The 23,387-nt window shown below is 34.9% G+C and overlaps 1 protein-coding gene and 1 pseudogene across 1 annotated transcript in view; one reads left to right on the top strand and one right to left on the bottom strand.

Moving 5' to 3' along the window:
- CCSER1 (coiled-coil serine rich protein 1) overlaps window positions 1–23,387 on the bottom strand; it is a 1,147,418-nt gene that overhangs the window by 900,752 nt on the left and 223,279 nt on the right. The window lies entirely within an intron of this gene.
- Window positions 4,225–4,550, top strand: LOC102423854 (annotated as a pseudogene).

The following is a 23,387-nucleotide window of genomic DNA, read 5'->3' as shown; positions in this document are numbered from 1 at the left end:
ATTTGGTTCAATGGACTGAAGGGTCCTGGGTTCCATTCCAGTCAAGGGCAAGTGCCTCAGTTGCAGGCTAGATCCCTGACAGGGTTGTGTTCAGGAGGCAACCAATTGATGTGTCTCTCTCACATTGATATTTCTCTCTCTGTCCCTCACTTGCCTTTCTATTCTAAGAATCAATGGAAAAATATTCTCTGCTGAGGATTAACAAAACAAACAAACAAACAAACAAACAAATGTGGCAGTTTACTACTCAGGTTCTAGTAAGAGGAAGTATTATAGGTATTTTTGTTTGTGTTTTTTTTTTCTTTTTTCACAAAGATCTCAGTAAATCTTCTCTTACATCTTTTAGTCCCTAAATTTTGTACTAGATTAAATATCATCAACCAAAAAGTAGTTACTGAATAGTCAATGTTATCTCTTCTCCTCCCCTCCCTCTCCTTCTTCCTCCTTCCTTTGCCCTCTCCTCCGCTTCCCTCTTCTTCCCACTCTCCCCTCCCTCTTCTTCCTCTTCTCCCCTTCCTCCTCCTCCTCTCCCTTATCCCTCTCCTTCTCTCCCTTTCCTCTGTCCTCTTTTTTGCAATAACTTTTTGGCTGACCAGAATAAAAGAACAAGTTTCAAATGAATTATTCATCTTTGTTGAAAAATTACATCAGCTATATGAAGAATCTCTCACAGGTTATGAGACATAATTGTATTTAGTTCTATAGTACTGATGGGTTATTTAATGGGCTTCACTTTGCAAAGTATGAGGAGCAATATAAACCCATAATGCCCATCTTCACTTTTAAGAAGCTAAATAAATTGTTCAATTATCTCCTTTAGAAAAACCCACTCTTCAGAATTTTACATATGAGTTACACATCACAAAAATATATCAAATATATAGTTTCAATAGGTGATTCAAATAACAAAAATAACTCAAATATGTTGCAGCTAATGGTTTTAGGCTACTCACCCCTTGCTATCATTAGAAAGGATTCTGAATTACAAAAAAAACAAAGATGTCATCTTCCCTTTGCCTTCTTTATTCTGTTTCATATGAAGTAATCACCTTTATTTTGGAATCTGTTCAGTCTATGGTTAAATTTCCACTTAGAATAGAAAGTAGCATTATCAACTAATTTGAGTATGATTTGGTTTGATAATAAAGAAGTAGATAATTCAACTGTCCAACTTAAGTGAAAATATAGAAGCCAGAATAAGGGTGGCCTTTGAGGAATTTCACATAACTACAATCTCTGGTTGAGCTGGTGAAAGTCAGGAAGTATAATTGCATAGATAAAAATCACACAGGGACCAAGGTATACTGAGCCATAAATGTCAAGCCAAGTTGTTGGTATTTTATCCTGTAGCACCCAAGTTCTCAATTCATAAACAAGTGCTAATTTCACAGGAGCTAACCATGAATAATATATACTGTTGGTCCAGGCTCTAGTGGCACCGAATCAAATAAATCAATACATATAGCAACATTCTGCACATTCAACCAAATATAACAAGTCACTGTAACAGCCCAATATTTCCATAGGAGCACCATGCTGTTTGGGAGGGAGGAGAAAGGGAACAACAGCAGCAATATCACACTTCCCAATTTCCTCTAGGGCTCTCCCTAAGGGATGAGTTATCTGAAAGAATCTAACCTTTCATAGTTTACTAACAAATCTCATAATTCTGAAGAAATATTTTCTTTGTTACAACACTCCCTTTTGTAAGCCCCATTAACTTTTCTGGATGATGGAAGTCACGACTACATTTATGTCACTAAAGTGTCCAGAAATTATGTACATCTAAATAAGGCATAAGCATACTTTAGTTCACATTCCAAAGTAAATTGAAATTTCTCAGTCCACAAGATCTTGATAGATGCAATCACAAATTTCCCTTTAGACATTCATTGAACACCTTTTCTGAACGGCTGCTGCTGTCTTCCCAGAGAAAGTATCACTCTGAAAAGCTCTTTAATGTGAATGCTTAATAGTCAAATCCTTTGACATGAGAAATAATTTATACAGGTCTATGAATGATTTTTAACCTGTTTGATATGGGTATTTTTCAAATATTATATGTATATAAAATAGAAAATTATAATATTCAAAAATTCTGAGATAGATATATCAGAATCCTATCTAATACAGAGGTAATATGCAAATTGACCATCACTCCAACACACAAGATGGCCGCCCCCATGTGAACACAAGATGGCCGGCAGGGGAGGGCAGTTGTGGGGGACCCAGGCCTGTAGGGGAGGGCAGTTGGGGTGACCGGGCCAGCAGGGGAGGACAGTTGGAGATGACCAGGCCAGCAGGGGAGGGCAGTTAGGGGCAATCAGGCCAGCAGGGGAACAGTTAGGTGTTGATCAGGCTGGCAGGGGAGTGGTTAGGGGGTGATCAGGCTGGCAGGCAGAAGTGGTTAGGGGCAATCAGGCAGGCAAGCAGGCGAGTGGTTGGGAGCCAGCAGTCCTGGATTGTGAGAGGGATGTCCGACTGCCCGTTTAGGCCTGATCCCACCAGATTGGAGAGGGTGTAGGTTGGGCTGAGGGACACACACACACCCCCCTGTGCACGAATTTCATGCACTGGGCCTCTAGTTTTAATATATTTCTTGGATTATCAATATTTTATTTGTGACCAAATAACATAGAACATGGATGCATTAGTATCAGAACATGTCATTAATACTGTTCCAATCTTCCATCATAGAATATGACATCATAGTAATGAAAGCTTTGTCGTTTACTATAGGAAGTACAAATATTAGCAAACAGCACCCAAGATTAGTGTCCACATTAAAAATGAATGCTAAACTTGTTAAAAAATTTAAAAGATGTAATTATTTTGATAAGTTAGCAAAACATAAAATAGCTATGAGTAAAATGCCAGCTTTGTAAAATTCCTATAGGGGTAGCCCAGGGTCAATGTTTCAAATGGTTATGCTTTAGCTTTACCCTCACTTATCTTCTCCTTTCTTTGTCATCTTGAAAAAGAACAAATGGCAGTTAAACATTATTAAAGCGTAAATAATGTCCTCTAGCCACATACTAACCATGTCAGAGATTGATTCTGGCTTTTAGCACCTGTCAGAAACTCGTGAGAACTTTTCTAGGCTTGTCCTGTTCTGTCTCATCTCCAAACACTCATCCACTAGAGATTTCTATAATCTGCTATTAGATACAGCCAACTGTCCAAAGTATAGATACAAGGTACAAAAGCACCTGAACCAAACATTGCTGACTCTCACAGGTGTCTCATAATTGCATTTTCATAATAAGTCTAATTTGGACACTGGTGTTCTAAATTGAATCATTTCAACATAGATAATTGCTATGGACTGAATTATGTCTCCCCAAAATCCGTATTTTGAAACCCTAACCTCTAATGTGATGTTATTTGGAGATGGAGCCTTGGGGAGATAATTAAGTTTATATGAGGTCATGAGGGTGGGGCCCTCATGATGGGACTAGAGCCCTTATAAGAAGAAACACCAGAGAGCTTGTTCTCTCACTTTCTCTCCACTGTGAGAGGGTCACTGTGAGAAGGGAGCTGTTTACAAGTCAGGCAGAGAGCTCTCACCAGAAAATGACAATGTTTAACCCTTGATCTTAGAATTCTAGCCTCGAGAACTGGGAGAAAATAAACTTCTTAAACCACTCAGTCTGTGGTAGTTTGTTGTAGCAGCCCCGGACTAAATAAGACAATAACATAGACACATTTTGATAATTTTGAATATGAATAAAATTATTTATATGAAAACAGCCTTAAAACAAAAAGGAAGCAAAATCCTAAATATTCAATTGTCTAGATTTTACTTGGTTTGAGGAAGTCTCCAAAAGAAACTCAGATGCCAAAATGAACTTCATAAAGGATTCCTTGACTAAGGTAAAATTTTTTAAACTATCTCTTTAAGACACTTCAAACCCTAACAACTTGAACCTAACTGCTGTTATCTTCTCTCACCTACTACCACTGCCCTCTAGTCACAAAAAAAACCCTTGAAGCTAAATTGCCTCTTAAAGCTAGAGCTCCCTGAAAATAGGGCAAATCCCCTGTCTTAAGAGATTTAAATGTTAATTCCAGGTCTCTGGATGACCTTGGAGTAAATAAGAATTTGCAAAGCCTACACAGAAGACAAAGATATTCTAAGAGAAATTTTTAAAACAGTCCTGTAAACAGATTGCTGCTGCTGACCTTTGAGGGCCTGCTGGGAACAGGACTTCTGTAAGGACATGTATGCCTGGAAGGTGGTGGTCCAAGGCCATTTTTGCAGGCTATAAGCTGGGCTCCGGAACCAGAGGGAGCACACAGCTCTCCTTAAAATTGAAGGTGTTTATGCTGAAGATGAAACTGAATTCTATCTAGGCAAGATATGTGCTTATGTGTACAAAGCAAAGAACAACACAGTGCCTCCTGGTGGCAAACCAAACAAAACCAGAGTCACCTGGGGAAAGATAACTCCTGGAAACAGCGGCGTGGTTTGTGCTAAATTCCAAAGCAACCTTCCTGCTAAGGCCATTGGACACAGCATCTGTGTAATGCTGTACCCCTCAAGGATTTAAACTTATTGAAAATAAATAAAATAGTCCTGTGAACATATAATCAAGTACCCCTAGGTCTATATCAATTGGCACATAGGTTAGTATCTTAAGGAAAAAAAGAATGGGAATAAAAAGTAGAAAAGATTGTGAGACTCACATAAAACAACCCAAATTGCATAGAGAAGAAAAGATATTTAGAAAAATCTTTATTGTGGAACAACATCTTTTGGAGACTCAAATCATTCCTCTGCACAGAGTACAATCAAATCCAGTCCAGCAAGCTGGAAAGGATGTGTCCATTGAAGACTTCAGGGATAGACTCATTGAAGACTTCAGGGATAGACTCATTGAAGACTTCAGGGATAGACTCTGTCTTTGGACAGTACTCAGAAGTAAATTCTCAAGTCCAAGCTATCCCAGTTCTTGCAGTGTGTGTGTGTGTGTGTGTGTGTGTGTGTGTGTGTGTGTGTGTGGCCTTCAGCCAGAATTAGGAGATATAGAAGAAAAGATTCCAAGGCAGCGGTTCTCAACCTGTGGGTCGCGACCATTGGAAAACACATATAGCATATCAGATATTTACACTACGATTCATAACAATAGCAAAATTACAGTTATGAAGTAGCAACGAAAATAATTTTATGGTTGGGGGTCACCACAACATGAGGAACTATATTAAAGGGTCGTGGCATTAGGAAGGTTTTGGAAGAGTCTTGGAACAGAGAAGAATAAGACTCAAAATACACTCAAAATACTCAACTCCAATCAATAAGTACTGGGGTAGAGATGTGTTAGAAGTATAGCCTTTTGCAAATAAGTTAAAAGAATGTGACAATATTTATCAATTATTAAAGATCAGTACTTTAAAGTATATTCTCTTATAAGTTCTGTGACAATGACAGTAACCAAAACTATATAGGAATGAAATGATAACTGCATAATGTTTTACCACTCAGGTATTTTTGTTATTTTTAATGGACAATAGCATGACAGTTTAAAAAATCACACATAATATAATTTTTTATATTTCAAATATGCTCATATTGATAAATCCATTATTTCGTTATTTGTATCGCCCCAAATAAAAATTCCTTTTTAATAATTTAGGACCAGAGTGTAATCAACTTGGTCTTTGACAGCAGACAGATAAATGACAGATAGATGAACAGATAGATGACAGATAGATAGATACATATAGTAGGACTCTGTAGCTGTCTTTTTAAAAGACAATATCAATTTTGATGAAGGTCAGGGATGTTGATCTACCGTGAAATACCTTGCTTTCCTTCAATAAATCCAGTGCATTTATTATTGGGTTTATTTGAATTTTTAAATTAGAAATTAAATTATTTTCACAAGTTTATGTTGTGTGAATTAGCCCTTCCTTTTCTTTTCCTATCACCATCATCTTTCATTATTGCTCTATTATAGTGCTAACCAGTTTTTTGTTTTGTTGTTTGTTTACATTAACAATGTCATTTATAAGTATGTAGTTTGTATAGAATTATATAAATATTATAGAAATATATCAACATTTGCCTGTATAAGAAAAAAAAAGGATACAGATTTTGAAAGTATCCTAACTAAACGAAACATGATACCCATTTAAATTAAATGATCAATTTATTGTCTCCCCATGTTAATACCAAGGGATCACTGGTCATATATATTTATCCAAAAGCACTGCAATCTACTCAGTTTCCCATAACTTTCACATTTCTGCAATTATGCAAAGATTTTTTTAGTTTATTTTCCTTTTTTTCTTTTTTATTGTTTAAAGTATTACACATGTCTCCCTTTTCCCCCATCAACCCCTCCCTGGCTACTCCCATTTTAGTTTCTTAAGAGAAATTAAAAGGGCCATTGAATTAGTAATGACAATGATAATGACATATAGTAGTTAACTTTATTGAGTTTTCTGTATCAAGCACTGAGAAAACCTTTTTAAATGTACTATTTCATTTAACCATCACAACAACCTCTCAAGAGAGTTGTATTATTTATTTATTTAATTTGCTTATTTATTTATTTACTAGAGGCCCAGTGCACTGGTAGGGTCCCTAGTGGCTGCTGGCTGCCAACTGAGGCCTCCCTTCCTCCCCCCAGCCAGCCACGCCCCTTGGTTGTATACTATGTTTTATTATATAGGATTTATTTATTTACACAGAAATGTGGAGATGTGATAAAATGCTCATACAGTTAATTATGTGGCTAATCCAGGACTTTAAACCAAGTCTCTTTGATTGCAAAGTCCATGTTTTTATTTACTGTTGACAAAAAATTCCTATCACAATTAGCCAAGAGTAATGAAGCCTTTTGGACATTAAATCACAACTAGCTATTCAATGACCAAAGATCATTTTCATACATTCAAACAAAATATTTCCAGTTCTAGTACTTACGTACCCAAGTAATCAGTAGTATATTTTTTCAGATTTAAATCACGTTAGTACATTAGATATATTATATTGAGACATAAACAGTCTGCTGGCCTCAATGTGCTGATGTGTCATACAAACAGAATAATATAAAATGACTGCTGACTACATTATCTGCATTATCTCTAACCTTTCCTACAACCAGGACATTTGGTTTCATTATCCCCATTTTACAGGAGAGAAAGCAAATGGATTCAGGGATATTAACCAATTTTCCAAAGACAGCCACCTAGTAAGTAAAAGTGGAAATTTAAAGATTTTTCTCCCACCTCTGTATGCCTATCTCATCTTGCTATCTCTGTCCAATATGATGAATGTCAATTAGCATTCAAGTTTCAAAAAATATGTAGATAGAAGTATATTTATATTCATTTATATAGAGAGACATATACAAATATAAACATGTTCACCTATATTCAATAAATATCTCCATTACATAATTTTCTAAATATGTATGGCATTATAAGTGACAGATGTATCCAACTTTTATGGTATAAACATACTAGATTTAGAGTCAGAAAATTTGATTCTTTTAAATAGATCTGATTTTAACCATTTATAGGTCTCAATATTTTTGGTCTCATAAACTAAAGACTAAAGATTAGATGATTTCTAACTCTCTTCTAGCTATAAGCTCTTATTCTCAGCTCAGTTTTTGCTTTTCTTTTTGAAATATAAGTGGTATTCAAAAATGTCCCTTAATTCACAATATTCATATCATTGCTAGGCTAAGCATAATTGTATCTTCTAGCTTGAGACATACTTTTGAGACATAGTTTTCTGCTGAAGATTCATAACAGCAAATTTATAATTATCTGCTTTTTATTTGGAATGTTGTTTGTTAAACTTTTTTTAAAGGTAAGGCAAATTAGCTTCTAGAAAGGGACATTTTCATTTACTCTTGATGAATAATCCCATTAATCAAGGCAGGGCATCTCCCTTAGTATAACTGATTGTGCAGGTATACAAAAGTAAAAACACAATCCTGTTGGTAAGTACTGCTATAGATTTTTTATTATGAACCTTATCTGAATTTAGTCTTGACCTCTGTCAAGTATATCTTATATGTAAATGAAAATGTAATTTTCTACTACTCTATGAGATCCTGGATACTGAAATTTTTGTACTTAGACTTAAATTAGGAACATTGTAATCCATTTAAGTTTTAAAAAGTATTTGAAATTAAACAAATTTACAAAATTAAAATAGTCCTTGTGTTTAGCTTTATAGTTTCTAGAAATAATTATCTTAAACTATTTTTAAGCAGTCATTAACAAGGAATATTTTAACTATATAATGAGTCTCTATCATTTACTGCCTAGCAGAAAATATTAATGTTGATTGAAATTTTAAGTATCATTATCAGTGGCAGCCATAAATTACACAGCTTAAGTGAAAAACAATTAACATATTGTCATATTTATGATATACACAAATAAAACACTGCTAATCTGTGATCACTTAATGTTCCCCACCCTCTTGCAAAGACTCAAACATAATTACAAGCCAAAGGAATAATTTTTAGTGGCCTAGTAGTAACGTAGAAGAATAATACAATCCTATTATCCCATTAAGCTTATATTCAAGAGATACATTCCACACAATCAGAACAAGCACTATACTGGTGTTAATTTTATTAGTTTCTTCCTCAATAAATAATAATTACAGGTTATAAATTTTAAGAGAACAGAATCCTTCAGAAATAAAGCTTCTTTTGGAGAAACATGGCTTCCGTTTCCTATATTATATATTTTCTTGTTTCTAAGAAGTTAACTAATTTTAAATTGAATGGATCAATATTAAACACTAGGATGTTTTTTTTAAAATCTCCATTATGTTGTTATTATTGACTAAACAAAAGCTTACAAAAGTTGGCAGAAAACTTTGACAAAAATATTAGTAAATTTGAATTTCTTCCTATTCTTCACAAGTATAAATTTGCTATTTTTCTTGCTTCTTTACAATGATTACCTATTAGTAAAGCTGAGTAAGCTATAGTTCTATGAGCTTATTGAAACTTTTTTAAATATATATTTTTATTGATTTCAGAGAGAAAGCAAGTTGGGGGGGAGAGAGAGAGAGAGAGAGAGAGAGAGAGAGAGAGAGAGAGATCAATGATGTGAAAGAAGCATTGATTGGCTGCCTCCTGCACGTCCCACACTGGAGATGGAGCCTGCAACCCAGGCATGTACCCTGACCGAGAATTGAACCTTGACCTCCTGGTTCATAGGTTGATGCTCACCTCCCCTGCTTTCCCTCTGAGTTTGGACGGTCTGTTCCATGCTTCTATGTCTCTGGATCTATTTTTGTTTTTAATTTATGTTGTTCATTATATTCCACAAATGACTAAGATCATGTAATATTTATCTTTCTCTGCAAAATAAGCCAGTTGGATAAAAATAAATATCATTCACTCTTTTAATACACCATTTTCATGACTTATTATGTGCCACAATGTGTTTATTCTCCAGTAATATCCATGACTGTCAGACCCATGGGAAGATCTGGGGGCTCTAGAATGAGAAAGTTGGGCTGGTCCTCAGCAGAGCCATCACGGATGCCAGGGGGACCTCATTAGTGTCTATGGACATGTCCAGAGGATTGCTAAATTCCCCTCTCTACCTAAGTATCACAAAGTCAACGGGATTCAAGGACCTTAAACATTGTAACAGGGGGTAGGAAACTGACATGGGTTTCATTACTTTATTATGTTTGGAGCTATCAGTAGCAGGAGACTTGCTCCACACTTGGACTCTCCAGTGTTCTATTCCTATCAAAGGCAAGCTCTCGGGCAGTTTTTCTGAAGATTTACAGGATGCATCTAAAGATGAATCACGTATGTTCCTTTATTTTATTCATTCTTTCTAACCATACTAATTCCTTTGCAGAGTTAGTCAGAACCATATCACTTTAACTTCACTCACAGCTGAGATGTCAAGGAAAGGCCTACTCTTCTTCCCTAACTGAGCTGTTAGCAGTAGACATTTGTTTCTATGTTGTCATGACAGTGTTTTTTGTCACTACCCTTACTTTAAGGTCCAGTCATCAGATTTGTCGATGTGAATGGATAGCCAGGTTAACTTAAATTCCTAAAATGAAGGGTTTTGTTTTTATAAACTACATCAAATGACTCGCTACCATCAATTTATATAACACTTGCTTGATGGTTGCAGTTTGGAGAACTGTTTTCTGTTCCTTTTCTTCAGGCACAAAATGCTCTGCTCGTGACTCACTAATGTTACCCATCTAATCATTTAAACATTTCTCGGACTCTTATGATTATACTCCACTTCTTCCTCTATTTTTACATTAATTTCACTGGAGAGTAGAGTTAAATATTTGAGTGGGTTGAGATAATAAAATGTGTGCATTGTAGGAAATCATTACTTCCTTTGGGCTAAAGATGTAAAAAGAACATGAATTATTCATCTCAGTAAACTGAGCCTCTTGTGAAATTAAAAACAGCCATCAGTTTTACCTTTGAAGAACTTTGGTTGTTTGACCTGAGAAAAATCAGCTGCCAGAGTGCTTTCCCTCAATATCACTATTTTTATCCCAGTCCTCCACCCATCACTCCCTCCAAGAAAATGTAAACTATTAAAATGTGAGCTTTTAGTAAATCCTTCTTCCTTTAAGCCAGCATTACAGAGATAAACTTAAAAGTCCATAAACATAATTCCTTAAAATGAAAACAAGTTCTGTGAGTTCTATTTTTCTATTCATAATCTCTTCTACAAAAGAGATCATCTTCTCCTTAAACCATTTTACTTAGCTTAAATTTAGATTTATGAATGCAATAAAACATGAAAAATATTATTCCCATTTCTAATGTTTTATAATGCTCACTTGGATTTCTGCTATGGGTTAAAATTATCACAGAAGTACTGAAATGCCTTCAAATTCTTTGCTAGCTCAGGCAATCCTGCAAATGCTTTCCTATTGAAGTTCTCTGAAACGCGTGTGTCAGGTACCTTGTTATTCATTAGTCAATTATTACATGCACACATCACATTTATTATTTATTTTGGCTTTCACATATTATCTTCTGGAGAAAAGATAGTGTTTGACACATAAACATAGGAATCACACACTTTATTGTAAGAAAAAGATCTTAAAAGAAAACTTGCTGTATGGCTTTCCCAGGTGGTGAGTGTGCTGTACTTCTAAAGCAGTACTATTCCTGAAAAACTAACCAGTGTGGCTGCTAAAATATTTAAACATTCAAATCCCTGAGAAGCAGTGAGAACTGTCAATTAAATTGGACTTAGCTATGTGATATATTTTAATTTACATATGCTTTTAAAGATTACTAAGATAATGTGAATTGATTTCCTTTTTGATGAATTTCAGAGTTTCTACTAGAGATTTAAATGCATATAAACTCTGCCCACACAAAGGCAAAAATATCCTTGAAAATGGATTTTGACATTGTCACAAATGATTTTTACCTACTTTTTACATTTTTAAAATATTTTTTGCATAGTTGGGATCACTTTCTTCCTTAAAGAGAATACATCTGAAATAGACGTTCAAATGTTAGATATAACTGAATATGTAAATATTCATTTTTACAATTTATCAGAAATTTATTTAATGTATAAATAAGTCCAAATTGTAACTGTAATCTTATTAATTTATACAAAGAAAAATGCAAATTGCAACCCTCTTTGGAAGTGTACCCAGTGGAAAATATAATTAATAATTAGTACTATATTTTCTACATGACTTTTATTTCTCTAAAGCAATTGAGTGAATGAAAATGAGTGCATTACTTTTCTTCATCCAAAAGCACTTTGACTAAATAAATAATAATCTAGCAAATTTCTGATAAATAGAATTTGCTTTGTAACAAACATGATATGGTTAGAGAAGCATATGTAGTTACAGATAATTTTTCCTTATAAAACATATTTGAAATGCCTCATGATCTATAACTATTCTTAGAGATTTCCAATCAAATATCATTATGGATAGTTGAATTATATCATAATCTTTTTATAAGTATAATATTTTTATAACATATTTTTATTATTATATTTTACTAGAGGCCCAGTGCATGAAATTTGTACACTGGGGGGGGGGGGCGTCCCTCAGCTCGACCTGTGCCCTCTAGCAGTCTGGGAACCCTCAGGGAATGTCCCACTGACTGTCTGCCCCCTGGTGGTCACTGCACATCATAGCGACTGGTTGAGCAGTTGACTGTCTGCCCTCTGTGGTCAGTGCATATCATAGTGAGTGGTTGAGCGGCCTTAGCATATCATTAGCATATTACGCTTTGATTGGTTGAACGGCCGACCAGATGACCAGACACTTAGCATATTAGGCTTTTATTACATAGGATAATGAATTTATGTATTCAGTTATTCATTGCTTAATTCTCTCTAATAGTTCTTCTTTCCCCTCCCCTTATATTTCTCTTTCACCTACCCCTAACACACACACACACACACACACACACACACACACACACACAACTATTTCTGTTCAAAACTAAGAGAGCACAGAGCATGTCTATGAAAACAGGATATATACTCAGTTTTACTACACTCTGTGAGCATGTTTTAAAATAACTATTTATTTAACTCTATTTCAATGCACAAAATAAAATTCTGATTTATAATGGAAGCAAAATAGAGTTCAATTTGATTTGTTTTAGCTACACACAAATTCGCTTCTATGTAAATATTCCTAAAAGATATTTACACTCAGAGGTTTTCATTTTTCTAATCTTTCATAATCACAAAATCTAAAATGTTTATTTTCTGTTATTAATTTTCAAATTCTCATGAGATAGTTTCCTGATAACTTTGATATTAGGAGAGAGATTTAAGTTATATTTAGTATCTGTCCAATTTTGCAAATAATAAGCTAAATAACACCTACCAGAGGATATTCCTATGCAGGTATCGGAGGCTACACTTATTTATAATAAAAGACCAAATGTGTGAGAATAAGTTCAAAGGCCTAAAGTAAGACCATTGAGATATTTATAGATAAACCACGTAAACACAAAGCATCTCCTAAAGTAAGTACATATAAGATGTGTCAGAAAGTATGTCTCCTAGGACACGCATTCTTTGGCTGCAACCTTGATGCACCATTCTCAATTATGTTCATTTAAGACATCCGGTTGACATTCCAGATTGTCATATTGTTTAATTAATGTTTAGTATGTTGAAAATAAATATTTGTATTTTATATAATGATGTCACTCACTAAGTATATCAGAGCATTTCCTTTTTGGTTGTTGGAGAGAAAGATAAGGGTAAGATGGTAATGTAGAAGGTAAAAAATAAAAAGGACAGATTCTGCTGTGAAATTCTGCCTAATAAAGCAACTTTGCATTTTGCATAATAGGCTAAAGCTTTTATGTTTTTAGTAAATTTATTCATCTCTGGAGGAGTATTGAAAATATAAAAAAGAAAATAAAAAATAAAGTAGCAAATCCATCTGTAACACTTGCTCGATTTAGGACCTATGAGCATCATCTCTGCACTGTGTCAGGCAGGACCAGTCAGTACAAAAAGATCTGGTTAATATAACCAAACCACAGGTATGCCTCTTACAGAAATGAGTTTCTGTTCCTTGTGGCTATAATAAAAGCTAGATTGAAAATGGGGCTGATTAACATTATATCCTAATCATTAAGAGTATAGTTTGCTTTATACTAGAATAACAAAAACCTCATCATGCCTCTAAGCTCAAAATTAGCACATATAAATATATATTACTGAATATAATTAAAATCAAATTAAAAATACACTTGGAAGCTCAGATCTACCTATACACTTAGGACCATAGAGTTGTTAAAGAAATACCCTAGCTTATAATTTTGTTTGAAATTCTTTCCACTGGGTGTTGAATAATGTTCATAAAAATCATCATTATAGCTTGAATTATATTTGTTACATAAAGTCAACCACAAATTTTTAAACAGTGCCATAGAAAAACCTCATAGTATATTATTAAGACTCACAGTCACTTAAAGCTTCAACTTAAATTTTAATTTATAATATGCATTAATTTTATTAAGCCATATATAACTAAAATTAATTCAAAGTGTCCCATTCCATATTCTATTTCTTGCAAGTTAGATGAGAGTATGTTATTTTACTCGTCAATTTGAATGTCCTCATATATAAATATTGTTGGTTAGAATATATCTAAGTTATCTCCCTTTTCTAAAATAATATGTTCTTTTTAATACTTTTTGTCCTAATTCTCCATGGTTAGAAAAAGAATCTTCAAAGAACTAAGCAGCTGAACTAAGAAAAATATCTATATTAGAATTCACTAGGATAAAAAATATGAACACATATTTGTCTATTGGACACACAAAATGGCTCTTAACATTCACAAGCTGGTTAGAAAAAAAATTGACTTTAATGATTACTTTTAAAAGTTGCACATAAAGTTTACCTTTTTTTCTGAAAATATATAACTTTCTTATCTCATAAAAATGCTTTCTAAATATTTTTAAAGAATTATCTAGATTTTTTTCAGATTATTTCATTTTTCAGAACAACCTGAAAAGAATTCTGCTAGTAATAGAAGTACAGAGTTATTTAGAAAAGTATATTGCCAAGATCCAATACATAAAACTCATTCCCCTGGTTAATACTTTATGACAATTTTTATTCACATATATCAGAAGAGTCATATATTGAAAAAGAACAACTATTCCTTTATTCAAATGTTTATACATTTAATATTTTATTTTGTAGGAAAGTCAGAACCAAAGTTTTACTTTGTTTTTGACTATTTAAAAACACTTGACAAAAATAATAGGATTAAAATTTTTATGTATAATTCCCAAGTAATCTTTGCTTTCACAAAGTTGGTGTAACTCTCTATTAATTTTCAGATGTACTTAAATATTTATGTCTTTAAACTTTTCTTTATATTGATTCTTGCCCATAGAATGCCTCCCCACCCCAGACTTTATTGTAATTTATTTAAATACAAGTACAACCTCTCCTCAAGCCTATCCCACCTGCTGTGGCCCATAGAAGTATCTCTTTCCCCTGAATATATCTTATGTTTACTTAGTCCTTATCATTGCCTTAGTAGTACACTTATCATTGCCTTAGTAGTACACTTATTTTTTTCAAGAGCACTACTAGACAACTGGACACTTAGCATATTAGGCTTTTATTATATAGGATTATAAACATATCAATATCAGATATTAAAGTGTGAAATAATGTGAATTGTTAAATCACTGAAATACGTTATTTAAAAGAACCACCTGGCAAAATGGCAATGACTTTCCTTACATATTCCTTAGAATATTTTTACATTATATTCCCCAAATAATATGCATTTTTTATAATTTTCTAATTATGAATGTTGTAATTGAGGGAGCAGACCCAAGTTATTATCGGTCCCAAGATATCCAAAGAGAACCCAGATCTTTCAATGCATACGAGTGATGTTTATTTAGGAGACAGCATCTCACAGCAACAACAAAAGAGACTTTTTAGGTATCTTAATCACCTTGCAATATGGACAAGTTTTTAATGACAAGCTGGTTTAATCTATCATTCAACTACTGTTCCTATATACTGTACCATTGTTAAGATGTTGAGAAAGGTTTAGACAAAGTATTAAAATATTTTAGCCCAGGAGATTTCCTCTTTCTACAGAAACCTTCTTCAGATATCCATTTGAGTCCTAGGCTGGAGATGCTTTTGTCCTCTTACCCAGACATCATAAAATTTGGTAGTCTGGTTAACAACCTCAGCATGGGGATGAGATTTATCTCTTGTTTAATCTGTGTACTCAACTTCTGGCTGAGAGTGAATAATAAACCTTAATCAGAACCTTTCTTTTACTGTTTGTGTTGCAGTTCAGATGTATAATCTCCAGAGTCTTAAATGGTATAATCCAACTGCTCCAACATCAATGATCTAGTTGAGAAAAGCCCATTCAGCAGAAGGAAAATAAAAATCTGACTGTCATGGTTGATTAGACAACAACTTTGTATGTGATTGTGTCACCTCAAACAGTAGTAAAAGTATGGATTGATCATGTCTCCAGTTAAAATTGACCTATTATTCTGTCTCCCTCGATGCGGAGATTCAAACCTAACACCAATCCCCAAACAGGTAGATGACTGTCTCTATGAACATCAATTTACTCTTTCATTGTCTTTACTGGAATAACAACTATTCCAATTAACTTTATTGTTCATTAATAGGGTTTCCCCAAAGACCCACCAATTCTTCAATAGGAAACATCAACAGTTAGCTTATGGTATAAACACCATAAAATCCTTCACCTTAACAGCCTTATTTTGCTGCTGCCAATCCTACTCTCTTAAACTATAATACACTGATCTTTACCCAATCTCAATCAGGCTCCCAAAATAAAAGGTCCATCTTAAACCAAATTCAAATTCTTAATAAATCCTATTTTGTTCTTCCCTCTCCACAAAATGACCAGAGCTCAGTGGAGGTAACATTTTCCCCTAACCTCAGTAAAGAATAAACTGAGCTAGGTCTTATCAAAGGTTTGAGGAGCCAACATTATCATGGTATCACTTAAATCTACTAATTATTCTGACAAATATGTCTGTATTTAAGTTATCCTAGCATACTAAGATGTTCTGTTATAGAAAAGGAGGTCCTCATAAGAATAAGGAACCCCCAATTTCACTGCGGGCTCATCAAGATATATATAAAAGGGGCAAATGCTTTAGTAAAACCTGATAAAATGATGCTATTAAATTTTTATAATCCAAGGAATAGAAATTCTGTAATTGTTTTTAGTGTGTACAATTATAATTTAATTTGTTATAATAGTGTGAAATGTTCATTATTACTTCTCTCTTTTCTGCCTAAGGCACTGTAGAAAATTATGTTACACGTCAGTGGTTATTTTTCTTGTTGGTGTACAATTTTAAATACATAAATATTCTACTTCCTCAGAACAAAGACCAGCATTTGCTTTCTTAATTACTTGTTCATTTTGATAGTGACAGCTGATGTAGTTGGCATTACTCAAGCAATTGTCTGGAGATGTCACCACATAATTGTTAGAGGCCATGAGATTTTATATTGAGACACCTATTTTGTTTCTAATTGCTCCAGAAAAACCATGCTGAATGAGGGAAATCTTTTCCATTGGCCCTATCCTCTGCACTGGAGCCGCTGGCTGACCTTTGGCACAGCAGAAGAGGGTTTATAATGGTGGAAAATGCTGCAATAGCAGGTTACAAGTCAATTCTGTGACTTCATTAAAACTGCTGTCATTTAATATTAAATTAGGTCAGAATGTGTAAACATTTTTCAACGATAGTTGATTAGGTCTTAAAAACTATTCTACCTAAGAGCCCTCTTTGCAGCTAAGCAATCTTCCTGAAGTATAGCAAAGTCTGAGGGGCAAAATAGCAGAGGCACTTTTAAATCCACAAAAACAAGTGATTTACTCTGTGGGTCCTTATATGAAAAATAAAATAATTAATTGCAATGTGTACTTGCTAAATGAAACTAGCCAATTTCTTATTAACGGGCCTGTTTGTACTACAAAATAACAGCATGCACTTGAATAAGGCCTTTAAAACTGAATATTCACAGGGAGCAGAAGTAGAAGGGGTCAACTTCATACTATCTGGAATTCTCCTCCACTTATGTCCATTCTTCTGCCATTTAAGTGCAGCATTTAACACAACAAATTGAATACAGAAAATAATGTGTTTGTCCTATTTTGAACAAGTCAAATACTTTAAAAATTGATATGAAAAACTCAATATTAAATTAATGTATTAACCTATTAATTAAGTGGTCAAGTAAAAACAACAAATAAACAAAAACCATAAAAATCTTGAAATATCTACACTGAAAATAGATATTACTGACAATTGTATAATCTTATTTTTAAGTGATATCATGATTCCTGTACCCTATCAATAAACCATAAACCAGCGGTTCTCAACCTGTGGGTCGTTCAAAGGGGTCGCCTAAGACCATCGGAAAACACATATATAATTACATATTGTTTTTGTGATTAATCACCATGCTTTAATTATGTTCAATTTGTAACAATGAAATGGGGGGTCACCACAACATGAGGAACTGTATTAAAGGGTCACGGCATTAGGAAGGTTGAGAACCACTGCCATAAAGGAATCATTGCTTTTTCAAAGACAACAATTAGTGAACATTTTTACACAACTCCTCTTATGTCCATTCAGTCATTTATAAGAACTTGGGGGAAGAAATATGGGGAAAATTTTAAAAATTATATAATTTTTTTCAATGATCTTTAAAATATATTCACATTTTTGCTATACAGAATCCTTATAAAATGATACTTCTGGGTAAAGTTTCTGAAGAATTAGGATTATTTTCTCATAACATATTAATGAGTAAAACTAACAGTTTAGATGGCTGCATTTCCAAAGTGAATTATACAGCTTACAATTTTAGAGTAGGCAGAATATAACTTTTTTTCTTGATGATTTGGGGCTATAACAATTTTTAAAATGCTATGGAGTAATATATTGCAATACAGTAATGCTTCATGCCCTGCTCATACAGATGGAGATATGTGTTCCTACATTAAATGACCCCACACTGTTCTGTTTTATGACTTTGTCTCCTTTTCAAAGCTTTTTGCTTTTTCTTTTCCCTTTAGGCTAGCAGTCCTTATTTTTCACCACATTAAGCATGTCTGCGTGTAGCAAACCTTTTCTCCTCTTCTAAGATGTTACTATAATTTTCAAAAGCTTTGGAAAATATGTTAACCTAATGTATTAGAATAAGAAGCATCAAGGTCTAGAAAGATAGTGAAAAGAACCCGTCATTTAATGTTAAGATTTGGGTTAATATTAGCTGTGTGAACTGCAATAAATATTAATTATATAATATTTGCTTCCTCCACTGTACTTGGGATATATTAACACCTATTTCAAAGTGTTATTGTGATAATGTGATGAGAAGATAACATATTTGAAATCCCTTGTAAAGTGTAAACTGAATGCAAATATTTATAGGATTACTATCGTCATTTTCAGAACGCTACTGCCATCTAATGGCTACTGAGAAGATAACAGATACTCTAACTCTTTGAAAGCAGAAATAAAAAAAGCAAAGGCAACAGCTGATCAAAACCAAAGTAATAACTAAGACCACACTTTCATCTTTACTACATCTGCTACCAAAGAGTGTATTACAGTAGAACATTGTGCACATCTACACTAATAAAAGAGAAAAATGGTAATTAGCGTACGACCGCTACCCTTCCGATTGGCTAATCAGCGTATCCTTATGCAAATTAACTGTCAGCCAAGATGGCGGCCGGCAGCCAGGCAGCTGGAAGCGAGCATGAGGTTTGCTTGCTCCAGGGACTACAGACTCCAACGTTCCCCGCCTGACTTGCCGGCCTCTGAGCTGGCAGTTTGAAACATTCTAACAAATATAGCCAGCTGGGATCTCAGAGCTGAAGTTATACATTGTTTCCATTATAGAACGGCAAACAAACCAGCAGCGGAAGCCTCAGAGCTAGAGCCAGAGCTAAAGCTGGCCCAGAAGAAAAAAAAAAAAGAAAAAAAGGAGCGGTTGGGAGCTTCAGTCAAAACCGCCAGCCTGAAAGCAGTCCTCAGCCCCTCACCCAGACTGGCCAGGCACCCCAGTGGGGACCCCCACCCTGAAGGGTGTGTGACCAGCTGCAAACAGCCATCATCCCCTCATCCAGGCTGGCCAGGCACCCCAGTGGGGACCACCACCCTGATCCAGGACACCCTTCAGGGCAAACCAGCCAGCCCCCAGGCCTCTATCCTATATAGTAAAAGGGTAATATGCCTCCCAGCACTGGGATCAGCGGAGCCGTGAGGCCTCCTGGCACCAGATCAGCATGACAGGGTGCAGCGCCCAAACCCCCTGATCGCCCTGCGGCTCTGTGTGTGACAGTGTGTGGCGTCCCAACCCCCTGATCAGCCCTGCTCTGTGTGTGACAGGGGTGGTGCCCCAACCCCCTCCCCCCGCCCACGGGCCCTGCTCTGTGTGTGACAGGGGGCAGCGCCCCAACCCCCTGATGGGCCCTGCTCTGTGAGTGACAGGGGGCAGCGCCCCAACCCCCTGATTGGCCCTGCTCTGTGCATCACAGGGGGTGGCGCCGCAACCTCCCCATTGAACCTGCCTTGAGTGTGACAGGGGGCGGTGCCCCAACCCCCCAATCAGCCCTACCTGAGCGTGACTGAGGGTGGCATTGCAACCTCCCAATCCGCTCTGCTCTGTGCATGACAGGGGGCGGCGCCCCAACTCCCCAATCAGCCCTGCTCTGAGCCCGACCAGGGGCTGCACCTAGGGATTGGGCCTGCCCTCTGCCACTCAGGAGCAGGCCTAAGCCAGCAGGTCGTTATCTCCCGAGGGGTCCCAGACTGCGAGAGGGCACAGGCCGGGCTGAGGGACACCCTCTTCCCCCCCGAGTGCACAAATTTTTGTGCACCGGGCCTCTAGTTTATTATAATTGCTTTATCTAGGAACTAAACATCATTGAGAGCTTTATATAGTGAAAATATTTGGTAGGCATCAAGTCAAAACAGTGTAATGTAAACCCTAGTTCTGCCACTTAACTAGATTGAAATCCTGGACCAACGACAACGCTCTTCTGTGTTTTCATCCCTTCTTCCATGACTGAAAATAGTAATACATGTACTTCTAGAAGCTTGATGACAGAATTAAATAAGATCATCCCAAGTGCTTATAAATTGCTGCTTAAAAACAAGCAAAAACACAACTTAGTGCCTAGACCAGCCCTTGGCATAACACAGGTGCTTCAGTAAGTAAGTATCAGTTAATTTTAGCTTCTTGCATGAAGTCAAAGGCAAATACATATAAGCTATGCAGGTAAGTGAAAAGTCAATAGAAAAAAGAGCCAGTTTCAAAAAAAAAAGGTTACAATGTAGCTGTGATTTTTAAATTTTATATACATTAATTTTATTAGTCAAAAGAATCATAAAAATTAAACACAGAGCCTTCAGACTTAGAAAAACTTTGGTCCAGGTGCGACAACTACTTCCTGTAACATGTTATTACCCAAAGCTTCAATTTTCTCAAATCTGAAAGTTATTATGTAACTCACTGAATTGGCACTTAGACTCAAAAAATGTCATTTGTTATTTTTTCATCATTTCATTTAATATTACAATTGCATAAATTTTGAAATACACGAGGGTCACAAAATTAACTGCATGTGTTGTGGCATTCTATAGTTAAAATTTGAGAAATACTATACTTGAAAATGAGGCTGAGATATTCCATTAATAGACAAAGGAATAATCAAAATTTTCAAGACTGGATTCATATTAATCAGGTGTGTCATATTTTATCATGCATAATATAAAAAGTGGTATCTGCTACAGGTCTTAAGAATATTATATATGCCAGATGAGAAAGAGCTTTCTACTGGGCTTTTTTAAAATATTATTTCTCACAACAAATTTATAAGGTAGATACTTTTGTTCTTCCCATTTTCAAATGAAGAAGGGAAAACTGAGAGATTAAATAATTTGCTCAAGTTTACATAGTCTGGTTGTTGTCTGAGATTTGCCCAGAGTCAAGATTTCTAGCTATTATATTGACATTCTAATATTAAGTGTCATATACTTCTTAGCTTTAAACAATCAAATTGAAGATACCTTACACATACTTTTCTGACCCAGACATACCAAAGCTGTAAAAATCTGTAGTTTATTTTTATAATTTTCCCTGTGTGAATGTTGTGATTTGTATATTACCATTCATATTAGCAAAGCCACTAGGGTTTCTTCTCTGCTCTGCTGTGCTATAATCCATTAAAAATTAATAACGAAAATTATCTCCTTAATTAATAGGCACAGGAGGAGTTTCTAACTCACTGCAGAATTTTATGTTGCTTGTTCATCAAACTCAAAATAATTTAGCAACTACCTAATTAATTTCTAATTGGGCCATTACTTTCCCATTTGCATCCAGACATATACCAAGAGATACTGCCCTAGGTGTTTTTAGATATAATTTCTTAAATAAATAACAAGAACAATATAAAATTTCTTCACTCAACCATGAAAATGACCATTACATTCTTTTAATCAAAGAATAATATCTAAGTAAAATGTGTTTTCAATTAAGTAACTCAGCTGCAAATTGTTACGATCAAATTTAATACAAAGTGACAGCCTGCTTTCCCTCTGCATATTAAAAATTTGAGTTAATAAGCTTTAAAGTATTTCACAGGAATGTATTTTCTCTGAAAAATTGTTATTTTAAATATGTTATAGTATTTTGGACATATGACTAATAACGCAAAAAATGTTTTTGTGCATTTCAATGCGTTGGTTTTAACACAAAGAAATGTACCACTTGTTACAAGCCAAGTGCTCTAATTAATTTTTGAGTAATAAATACTAAGAAAACACTTAAAATGTTACACAGAATTTAGATAATAAAAATTCAAATAATGAATATTTAAAAATAATACATATCAGTGATGAATCATTAAGAAATTAAGGTCTATGAAAATAATCAATGATAGGACAAATTCTTTGACAAGGAATTAAAACTAAGATTTAAGAGAAGTAACCAACTTGAACTAGCCTCCTGTTTTATTCTAGGCAACTGTGAAAGGCACTTTACATATAAACATATTGTCCATTTATGTAGGATGACATTTTAAGATAATTTTTATTATTGTTATTTTACAAAAGAGGAAAGTCAGCTCAGAAAGAGTGAAACACCTGCCCAAGGACAGTTTGACAAAGCTGGAATTCTAATGTGGATGTGTCTGTCTCCAAAATGGCCCTCCTCTTTTGAGGTGAATTTGTAATTTTATTAAAAATTTGAATGGATCTTTATGATGAAATATTCTAAGAGTTATTGTGAGGATTAACTTGAGGTAACTGAGGAAAAGAGCACAGCTCATTATAGAGATTCAGTTTTTCTTCCCATCAACTTAGGTCTCCAGCTACTAATTGCTCAACCTCATACACAACCCACTCCTGGGATTAACACAGGAGCAAAGGAAAGAATGGGAGAAATAGTATTTTAATGACTATGTTCCAAACAGGTAACAGCAAAATGTGTTTTAGCTTTCTTTCCTTTTGGCTTTAACTCATTTGATGAATTAGGATGCGTCACTCACTGTCAAGTTAGCCAGGCACATGTTTCCCATCAGCTCTGGCCACTATGAGGCTGGCTGCTACTTACCGTAACAGCCTACACAGAGATGTCACCGTGTTCTAGTTTATTGTGGAAAAGAATAGCTACAGAGTAGGTGTTCCAAAACCCCAATTCTTATTTCTTTATAGAACAGTGTGTGCTATTTGGTATTTAATTGGTGTTTTGATCACATCTATTTGTAGAAGAGTTATCTTTCAGTTACACAAGGGTTTCATTTTGGAGGACTCATCAGGAAGTAGCAGTGCTGAACACTGGATATGCTG

This window comes from Myotis lucifugus, unplaced genomic scaffold (genome assembly GCF_000147115.1).
Source record: "Myotis lucifugus unplaced genomic scaffold, Myoluc2.0 scaffold_12, whole genome shotgun sequence".
Lineage (NCBI taxonomy): Eukaryota > Metazoa > Chordata > Mammalia > Chiroptera > Vespertilionidae > Myotis > Myotis lucifugus.
Note: the sequence above shows the minus strand (reverse complement) of the source record. Positions and strands in the feature narration are given on the sequence as shown.